This window comes from Balaenoptera physalus, assembly GCF_965194825.1.
Source record: "Balaenoptera physalus genome assembly, chromosome: 3".
Taxonomy (NCBI): Eukaryota; Metazoa; Chordata; class Mammalia; order Artiodactyla; family Balaenopteridae; genus Balaenoptera; species Balaenoptera physalus.
Window position 1 is genome coordinate 153,806,385 of NC_138890.1, and position 10,256 is coordinate 153,816,640.

The 10,256-nt window shown below is 36.5% G+C and overlaps 1 pseudogene across 1 annotated transcript; it reads right to left on the reverse strand.

Moving 5' to 3' along the window:
• Window positions 1–487: 487 nt before the first annotated feature.
• On the reverse strand, window positions 488–9,682 carry LOC309656876 (profilin-1 pseudogene; annotated as a pseudogene). The gene has a single exon. The product of its transcript is annotated as a profilin-1 pseudogene (transcript).
• Window positions 9,683–10,256: the final 574 nt, after the last annotated feature.

Consider the following 10,256-nt stretch of genomic DNA (forward strand, 5'->3'; position numbering starts at 1 on the left):
AAGATCATTTACCTTGAAATGAAAGTCACAAATGTCTAAGATAAAATGAGAATGAATCATGATGTGTTATGAATTGTAGTATACGACTAAATCAATAGCTTAGAAATAATATGGTTTAGAAACTAAACTTTTTTCAAGTATAAAAAACAAAATAAAACTTTAAAAAGCAAAATAAAATTATTTGTAAAAGGGAAAATAATTAAAGATTTAAATGTAGGAAACAGCATTAAAATAAATACCTATTATATGATATTTTTAAATAATTAATCACAAAAACATGAAAATCATTTAAAATTTTTTTTTGCAGAAATGGTGCTCCAGAAAAGTAGCAAAGTAATGTTTAACAATTTCTGAGAATATAAATAACATTTTGTTAATATTTTTATTTTAATATGTGTGCTATATCTATAAAAACGAAATGGAATGAAATATTTTGAGATAAAATGTCAACAGTTTGGTTATACTTGCCATTTTAATTAAAACAATTTTTTAAAATTATTTATTTATATTTATTTTTGGCTGTGTTGGGTCTTCGTTTCTGTGTGAGGGCTTTCTCTAGTTGCGGCAAGCGGGGTCCACTCTTCATCGTGGTGCGCGGGCTTCTCACTGTCACGGCCTCTCTTGTCGTGGAGCACAAGCTCCAGATGCGCAGGCTCAGTAGTTGTGGCTCACGGGCCTAGTTGCTCCGCGGCATGTGGGATCTTCCCAGACCAAGGCGCGAACCCGTGTCCCCTGCATTGGCAGGCAGATTCTCAACCGCTGCGCCACAGGGAAGCCCTTGCCATTTTAATTTATCTAAAACAAAACACATATGTCGACTTGAGTGTACCATGTACCACTTTATTTTTTTAAATTAAACACACATACATATTATAGAAGAAAGTTAAAATAATTAATGGTACAGACCAGCACCCACACACACAAAACTGATTAAATAATAGAATAATACATTTTATACATACATAGGAATTAACTGTCACTCAATCTATAACTTCTAGGGAATAAAGTATTATAACCACAGTAAGGAAATTCTTGTGGCATTAGCTATGGCTATTTTAAGCCCCTTGAAAATAAACTGGTGTGGTTTGTAAGCGTTATAATAGAAGGTAACATATCCACAGGAGCTATAACTTCCAAAATACAACACTGATAAAGATTACCCATAAATCCTATGAACCATGGTCATTCCATTCAAAAGAGTAACAACCAGAGTCTATGGTGTCATGAGGTTGTAAAGGAGCTCAGCACTCTTATGAACCATATCCATTTGCTTTACAGGGAACATGTATCAATACTTGCTCTATGGGATTTATGAGTACATAAATAGAAAGACATTATATTAATGCAGAATCATTGCCATAGCAGTAATATCTTTAATATTAAATTATGCAGAAATCTCCTCTAATCTACTTACGTAAAATAATGCATCTACCTCTTAACTCTTAAAAATATTAGCTAAACACATTTCTCTATGCCTGCTATATGTACACCACAATAATCTTTTTCGTTAAAACATTTGAGTGGAAATATATACTGTAAAATCAGCAATTAATACTTTTAAATCTTCTTCTCCACAGATATTAGAAGTTATATCTCCTAAGGAACTGTCAATTATTTTTTAAAAATTACACATAAACCTTAGATTTTTGGAATCAACAAACATTTATAATCAGTATATTTATTGAATATATTGATGCTTTTAAATAATCTAATTTAATTGTATTTACTTTAACCTTTATCATTATATTATTTGATTTATATTTACTATTGTTGACAAATTAATCGGATCTGAGGAAATCCCTTTCTTCCATATGTAAAATGACCAAGTTGAAAAACAAAAATTGATTTCATCTTATGAATAAAATATTTTTGATAGGAGATAAAAAATTAACTGAATAGTAATTTTTCAGTCAGTGTATGGGGTAAACTATAACATGATACATACTTGAGTTTTACCTGATATCCTACCAGCTGTGCTCAAGATTTAAATATTTATTTTCTTAATCAAAAGTATAAAACATTCTTTTGGTCACAATCTACTTTGAAAAATGTTTACACTTTTACCTATTGAAGATGGCAATTATATCAAACATTGCAAAATCACTTACCCCATTAAAATATATTTTGTTTCTATGAACGAATCACATATTTAACTATTAATATTTTTTAAAAGTTTTATAAAGTAAGCAGTATTTTTAAAATGTCCGTCCATGTTAAAGTTCATCATAATTCACATCTAAAGAATGCACCAACAACTAGGTTAGGACAGGGGAGGAAGTGCATCCAGGTAGAATAGCATCCTCAGTGGCCCTGAGATGGGTGTTCACAAATTCAAACAATGGAAATAAGAGCTAAATCCTACAGAGCAAGGGGAAATGTGGTAGAGAATGAAGCTGAAAGGGACCAGTGGTCATTCTGAGCCATGTTAAAGTGTTGGTCTTATAAGTATGGTCTCCTATAATATTCTTTAATAATTATACATTTATTCATGTGGAAGAATTGCACAGAATATGAAATTTGATTCATGTTGAAGACTGATTTATGTAATTTCCATGCAATAAAAGAACAAAGGAACATCTATAAATGAATGACATATTAACAATATGTCAATAGCAGAAATCAGAACACTTAAAGAATAAATCATATTTATAGAAAAAGATGAAAAATCAAAAGTATGAAATGGGATTTTTAATGCAAAAAGAAAATATGAATAACAGATAAATTCAAGTAAGTAGAAAATAACAAAATATAAAACCAAAGGTGAAGCAAACAATTGTTATCAATTAAAAGTGTTTTCATTGAAAAACATGAGCAATAGAGATATGCTTTTAATGAATGTCACCAAGGAAAGGGAAAGAGAAAGTGCAACTTCGAATACAAAAATAAGACATATATGAGAGCAGTGTGAGTAGCTGTGCTGTAGAGAGCAGGACGGTTCCTCTGTGTGTGCATGGCTGGGGAGCAGGGATAGGAGGTACGACAGCATAAAATTTGCAGTGAAAACTTAGCAGTCTCAGCTCTACTGGAATAGAAACTAGCATCTGAGATTGGCCTCATGAGATTTACAGGCACCAGCTATCAGACCTGATCTGGGAAGATGACAAAGATGACTTCACTGCATCTGCCCAGCAGCCTTATAAGGGAGGTACTTCAACTCTAATTGTAGCCGTGTGGCTAACAGGGTCTTGGTGCTCCGGCTGGATGTCAAGCCTGTGCCTCTGAGGTGGGAGAGCCAAGTTCAGGACATTGGACCATCAGAGACATCCCAGCTCCACGTAATATCAAATGGTGAAAACTCTACCAGAGGTCTCCATCTCAGTGCTAAGACCCAGCTCCACTCAAGGAGCAGCAAGCTACAATGCTGGACACCCTATGCCAAACAACTAGAAAGACAGGAAAACAACCCCACCCATTAGCAGAGAGGCTGCCTAAAATCATAATAAGGTCACAGACACACCAAAACGCACCACTGGATGTGGTCCTGCCCACCAGAAAGACAAGTTCCAGCCTCATCCACCAGAACACAGGCACCAGTCCCTTCCACCAGGAAGCCTACACAACCCACTGAATCAACCTTACTCACTGGGGGCAGACACCAAAAACAACAGGAACTACAAACTTGCAGCCTGCAAAAAGATCTCAAATACAGTAAGTTAAGCAAAATGAGAAGACAGAGAAACACACAGCAGATGAAGGAGCAAGGTAAAACACCACCAGATCAAACAAATGAAGAGGAAATAAGCAGTCTACCTGAAAAAGAATTCAGAGTAATGATGGTAAAGATGATCCAAAATCTTGGAAATAGAATGGAGAAAATACAAGAAACGTTTAACAAGGACCTAGAAGAACTAAAGAACAAAGAAACAATTGTGAACAGCACAATAAATGAAATTAAAAATTCTCTAGAAGGAATCAATAGCAGAATAACAGGCAGAAGAACAGATAAGTGACCTGGAAGATAAAATAGTGGAAATAACTACTGCAGAGCAGAATAAAGAAAAAAGAATGAAAAGAATTGAGACAGTCTCAGAAACCTCTGTGACAATATTAAGTGCACCAACATTCGAATTATAGGGATCCCAGAAGAAGAAGAGAAAAAGATAGGGACTGAGAAAATATTTGAAGAGATTATAGCTGAAAACTTCCCTAATATGGGAAAGGAAATATTCAATCAAGTCCAGGAAGCACAGAGAGTCTCATACAGGATAAATCCAAGGAGAAACATGCCAAGACACATATTAATCAAACTATCAAAAATTAAATACAAAGAAGAAATATTAAAAGCAACAAGGGAAAAACAACAAATAATATACAAGGGAACCCCCATAATGTTAACAGCTGATCTTTCAGCAGAAACTCTGCAAGCCAGAAGGGTGTGGCAGGACATATTTAAAGTAATGAGAGGGAAAAACCTACAACCAAGATTATTCTAGCCAGCAAGGATCTCATTCAGATTCGACAGAGGAATTAAAAAACTTACAGGCAAGCAAAAGCTAAGAGAATTCAGCATGACCAAACCAGCCTTACAAAAAAAGCTAAAGGAACTTCTCTAGGCAGAAAACACAAGAGAAGGAAAAGACCTACAATAACAAAGCCAAAACTATTAAGAAAATGGTAATAGGAACATACATATCGATAACCACCTTAAATGTAAATGGGTTAAAGGCTCCAACCAAAAGACATAAACTGGCTGAATGGATACAAAAACAATACCCATATATATGCTGTCTACAGGAGACTCACTTTCGACCTAGGGACACATACAGACAGAAAGTGAGAGAATGGAAAAAGTTATTCCATGCAAATGGAAATCAAAAGAAAGCTGGAGTAGCAAATCTCATATCAGACAAAATAGACTTTAAAGCAAAGACTATTGCAAGAGACAAAGAAGAACACTACATAATGATCAAGGGATCAATCCAAAAAGAAGATATAACAATGGTAAATATTTATGCACCCAACATAGGAGCACCTCAATACATAAGGCAAATGCTAACAGCCATAAAAGGGGAAATCAACAGTAACACAATTATAGTAGGGGACTTTAACACCCCACTTTCACCAATGGACAGATAAACAAAAATGAAAATAAATAAGGAAACACAAGCTTTAAATGATACATTAAACAAAATGGACTTAATTGATATTTATAGGACATTTCATCCAAAAATATCAGAGTACACTTTCTTCTCAAGTGCTCATGGAACATTCTCCAGGATAGATCATATCTGGGGTCACAAATCAAGCCTTGGTAAATTTAAGAGAATTGAAATTGTATCAGGTATCTTTTCCGACCACAACGCTATGAGACTAAATATCAATTACAGGAAAAAATTTGTAAAAAATACAAACAGATGGAGTCTAAAAAATACACTACTAAATAACCAAGAGATGACTGAAGAAATCAAAGAGGAAATCAAAAAATACCTAGAAACAAATGGCAATGAAAACATGATGACCCAAATCCTATAGGATGCAGCAAAATCAGTTCTAAGAGGGAAGTTTATGGCAAAACAATCGTACCTCAAGAAACAAGAAACATCTCAAATAAACTACCTAACTGTACACCTAAAGCAATTAGAGAAAGAAGAAGAAGAAAAAAAAAAAAAAAGCCCAAAGCTAGCAGAAGGAAAGAAGTCATAAAGATCAGATCAGAAATAAAGGAAAAAGAAATGATGGAAACAATAGCAAAGATTAACAGAACTAAAAGCTGGTCCTTTGAGAAGATAAACATAATTGATAAACCATTAACTAGACTCATCAAGAAAAAAAGGGAGAAGAGTCAATTCATCAGAATTAGAAATGAAAAAGGAGAAGTAATAACTGACACTGCAGAAATACAAAGGACCATGAGAGATTACTACAGACAACTATATGCCAATAAAATGGACAACCTGGAAGAAATGGACACATTCTTAGAAAAGCACAAACTTCTGAGACTGAACCCGGAAGAAATAGAAAATATAAACAGACCAATCACGAGCACTGAAATTGAGACTGTGATTAAAAATCTTCCAACAAACAAAAGCCCAGGACCAGATGGCTTCACAGGCGAATTCTATCAAACATTTAGAGAAGAGCTAACACCTATCCTTCTCAAACTCTTCCAAAATATAGCAGAAGGAGGAACACTCACAATCTCATTGTAAGAGCCCACTATCACCCTGATACCAAAACCAGACAAAGATGTCACAAAGAAAGAAAACTGCAGGTCAAATTCACTGATGAACATAGATGCAAAAATCCTCAACAAAATACTAGCAAACAGAATCCAACAGCACTTTAAAAGCATCATACACCATGATCAAGTGGGGTTTATCCCAGGAATGCAAGGATTCTTCAATATATGCAAATCAATCAATGTGATACACCATATTAACAAACTGAAGCATAAAAACCTTATGATCATCTCAATAGATGCAGAGAAAGCTTTCATCAAAATTCAACATCCATTTATGATAAAAACCCTCCAGAAAGTAGGCATAGAGGGAACTTACCTCAACATATTAAAGGTCATATATGACAAACCCACAGCCAACATCATTCTCAATGGTAAAAAACTGAAACCATTTCCACTAAGATCAAGAACAAGACAAGGTTGTCCACTCTCACCACTGTTATTCAACATAGTTTTGGAATTTTTAGCCACAGCAATCAGAGAAGAAAAAGAAATAAAAGGAATCCAAATCAGAAAAGAAGAAGTAAAGCTGTCACTGTTTGCAGATGACATGATACTATACATAGAGACTCCTAAAGATGCTACCAGAAAACTACTAGATCTAATCAATGAATTTGGTAAAGTAGCAGGATACAAAATTAATGCACAGAAATCTCTTGCATTCCTATACACAAATGATGCAAAATCTGAAAGAGAAATTAAGGAAACACTCCTATTTACCATTGGAACAAAAGGAATACAGTACCTAGGAATAAACCTACATAAAGAGACAAAAGACCTGTATGCAGAAAAGTATAAGACACTGATGAAAAAATTAAAGATGATACAAACGGAGAGATATACCATGTTCTTGGATTGGAAGAATCAACATTGTGAAAATGACTATACTACCCAAAGCAATCTACAGATTCAATGCAATCCCTATCAAATTACCAATGGCATTTTTCACAGAACTAGAACAAAAAATTGCACAATTTGTATGGAAACACAAAAGATCCCGAATAGCCAAAGCAATCTTGAAAAAGAAAAACGGAGCTGGAGGAATCAGGCTCCGTGACTTCAGACTGTACAACTAAGCTACAGTAATCAAGACAGTACAGTACTGGCACAAAAACAGAAATATAGATCAATGGAACAGGCTAGAAAGCCCAGAGATAAACCAACGCACATATGGTCACCTAATTTACAACAAAGGAGGCAAGAACATAAAATGGAGAAAAGACAGCCTCTTCAATAAGTGGCGCTGGGAAAACTGGACAGCTACATGTAAAAGAATGAAATCAGAACACTCCCTAACAGCATACACAAAAACAAACTCAAAATGGATTAAAGACCTAAATGTAAGGCCAGAGAGTATAGAACTTTTAGATGAAAACATAGGCAGAACACTCTATGACGTAAATCACAGCAAGATCCTTTTTGACCCACCTCCTAGAGAAATGGAAATAAAAACAAAAATAAACAAATGGGACCTAATGAAACTTAAAAGCTTTTGCACAGCAAAGGAAAACATAAACAAGACAAAAAGACAACCCTCAGAATGAGAGAAAATATTTGCAAATGAAGCAACTGACAAAGGATTAATCTTCAAAATTTACAAGCAGCTCATGCAGCTCAATATCAAAAAAACAAATAACCCAATCCAAAAATGGGCAGAAGACCTAAATAGACATTTCTCCAAAGAAGATATACAGATTGCCATCAAACACATGCAAGGATGCTCAACATCACTAATCATTAGAGAAATGCAAATCAAAACTACTATGAGGTATCACCTCACACCAGTCAGAATGGCCATCATCAAAAAATCTAGAAACAATAAATGCTGGAGAGGGTGTGGAGAAAAGGGAACCCTCATACACTGTTGGTGGGAATGTATTTGATACACACACTGTGGAGAACAGTACGGAGGTTCCTTAAAAACATAAAAATAGAACTACCATATGACCCAGCAATCCCACTACTGGGCATATACACTGAGAAAACCATAATTCAAAAAGAGTCATGTACCACAATGTTCATTGCAGCACTATTTACAATAGCCAGGACATTGGAGTAACCTAAGTGTCCATCGACAGATGAATGGATAAAGAAGATGTGGCACATAAATATAATGGAATATTACTCAGCCATAAAAAAGAAACAAAATTGAGCTATTTGTATTTTGGTGGGTGGACCAAGAGTCTGTCATTCAGAGTGAAGTAAGTCAGGAATAGAAAAACAAATACCGTACGCTAACACATATATATGGAATCTAAAAACAAAAAAACAATGGTTCTGAAGAACCTAGGGGTAAGACAGGAATAAAGATGCAGACATAGAGAGTGGACTTGTGCACACGGGGAGGGGGAAGGGTAAGCTGGGACGAAGTGAGAGAGTGGCATGGACATATATACACTACCAAATATAAAATAGATAGCTAGTGGGAAGCAGCTGCATAGCACAGGGACATCAGCTTGGTGCTTTGTGACCACCTAGAGGGGTGGGATAGGGAGGGTGGGAGGGAGATGCAAGAGGGAGGAGATATGGTGATATATGTATATGTATAGCTGATTCACTTTGTTATAAAGCAGAAACTAACACACCATTGTAAAGTAATTATATTCCAATAAAGATGTTTAAAAAAAAAAGACATATACGGGTACAGTTGGATTTTTATTATTTTTTTTTAGTATAATCATTTTTATTGGGGAAAAAAAAACCCAAAACAGAAGAATTTTCAAACCACACACAGGAGGGGCATGGGTTGGGAGAAGGGTGTCTGTCCTTCCTGCCCGGGCCCCCAGCCCATGTGGTTTTGGCAGCAATAAGGGGTGTGGGGTAATGGCCCCCAAAATAAAAATGGTGTACGTGTGTGTGGGATGGAGAGCTGTGCAAAAGCAGTGGGGAGCGGGGGGCGGGGAGGGACAGCTGAGGTCAGTATTGGGAACGCCGCAGGTGGGAGGCCATTTCATAACATTTCTTGTTGATCATACCACCCTGTACACCTTCTTTGCCCATCAGCAGGACTAGCGTCTTGGCATTCAGGGCAACAATGATATTGAAGGCGGCGGCTCTGCAGGTGCTCTTGGTACGAAGATCCACGGTAAATTCTCCGTCCTGCAGCAGTGAGTCCTGGATCACAGACCATTTCTGGCCCCCAAGCGTTAGCCCATTCACGTAAAAACTTGACCGGTCTTTGCCAACCAGGGCACCGACCTCAGCTGGCGTGATGTTGACGAAGGTTTTCCCGGGGACGGCTGCCCAGACGGAGGGCAAGTCCTTATAGCCCACGATGGCCGCGTCCTGACAGGTCCCTTCCGCCATGACGTTGTCGTTGTAGGCGTTCCACGCGGCCACGGCGCTGCTACTGGGGTGCTCTCGGGGCTGCTGCCGGGGCCGCGGGCTGGGCTCGGGCTGCCTCGGGCTGGCGGGCGGGGGAAGGCGGAGAGCTTCGGGCACGCGCTGCGGTCCGGACCGCGGCTCCGCTAGCTGTGCCGCAGCCCTCGCACCGCCACTTCCTCTGCATTACTTTTGAATTGAAGGATGGTAACGTCTTCATACCGATACATTTAAAAACAACATTTTGCAGGAATACTGTATAAAATTATGGGTGTCGGCGCAGTTTAAAAGTAATTATATTTTTCTTCTTCCTAACGTGTTCAAAATTGAAGGGCATTTTAAAAATTTCTTAAGCATCCATTAAATATAAGACAAATATCTGAAATAAAATACAATATTCTATACTTGGCTATTTACTCAAATCATTGGTGTTTAAGGAAAATTTTCAGCTTTTTATTGACAACTTGGAGTTGCATGCATTCTGGTAGATTGGTTTTATAAGAGAATAATTTGAGTAAACGTAATTTTAACAGAGCAATAAAAATGTGGTTATATGACTTGTATATTAGTTTATTACTTCATTAAAGTTTTAAAAATTATTTAGTTGTTCGATTTTTTCAAGATATTTTGAACTCAGGCATTTACTGTATCTTCTTCCTGATATTTTGATAAAATACCCCACAGACATGTAATATGAAGAAAAATTCAAATCTAAGACCTGGAATTGAAACAAAAACAAATCAGAATATTAGGAGGT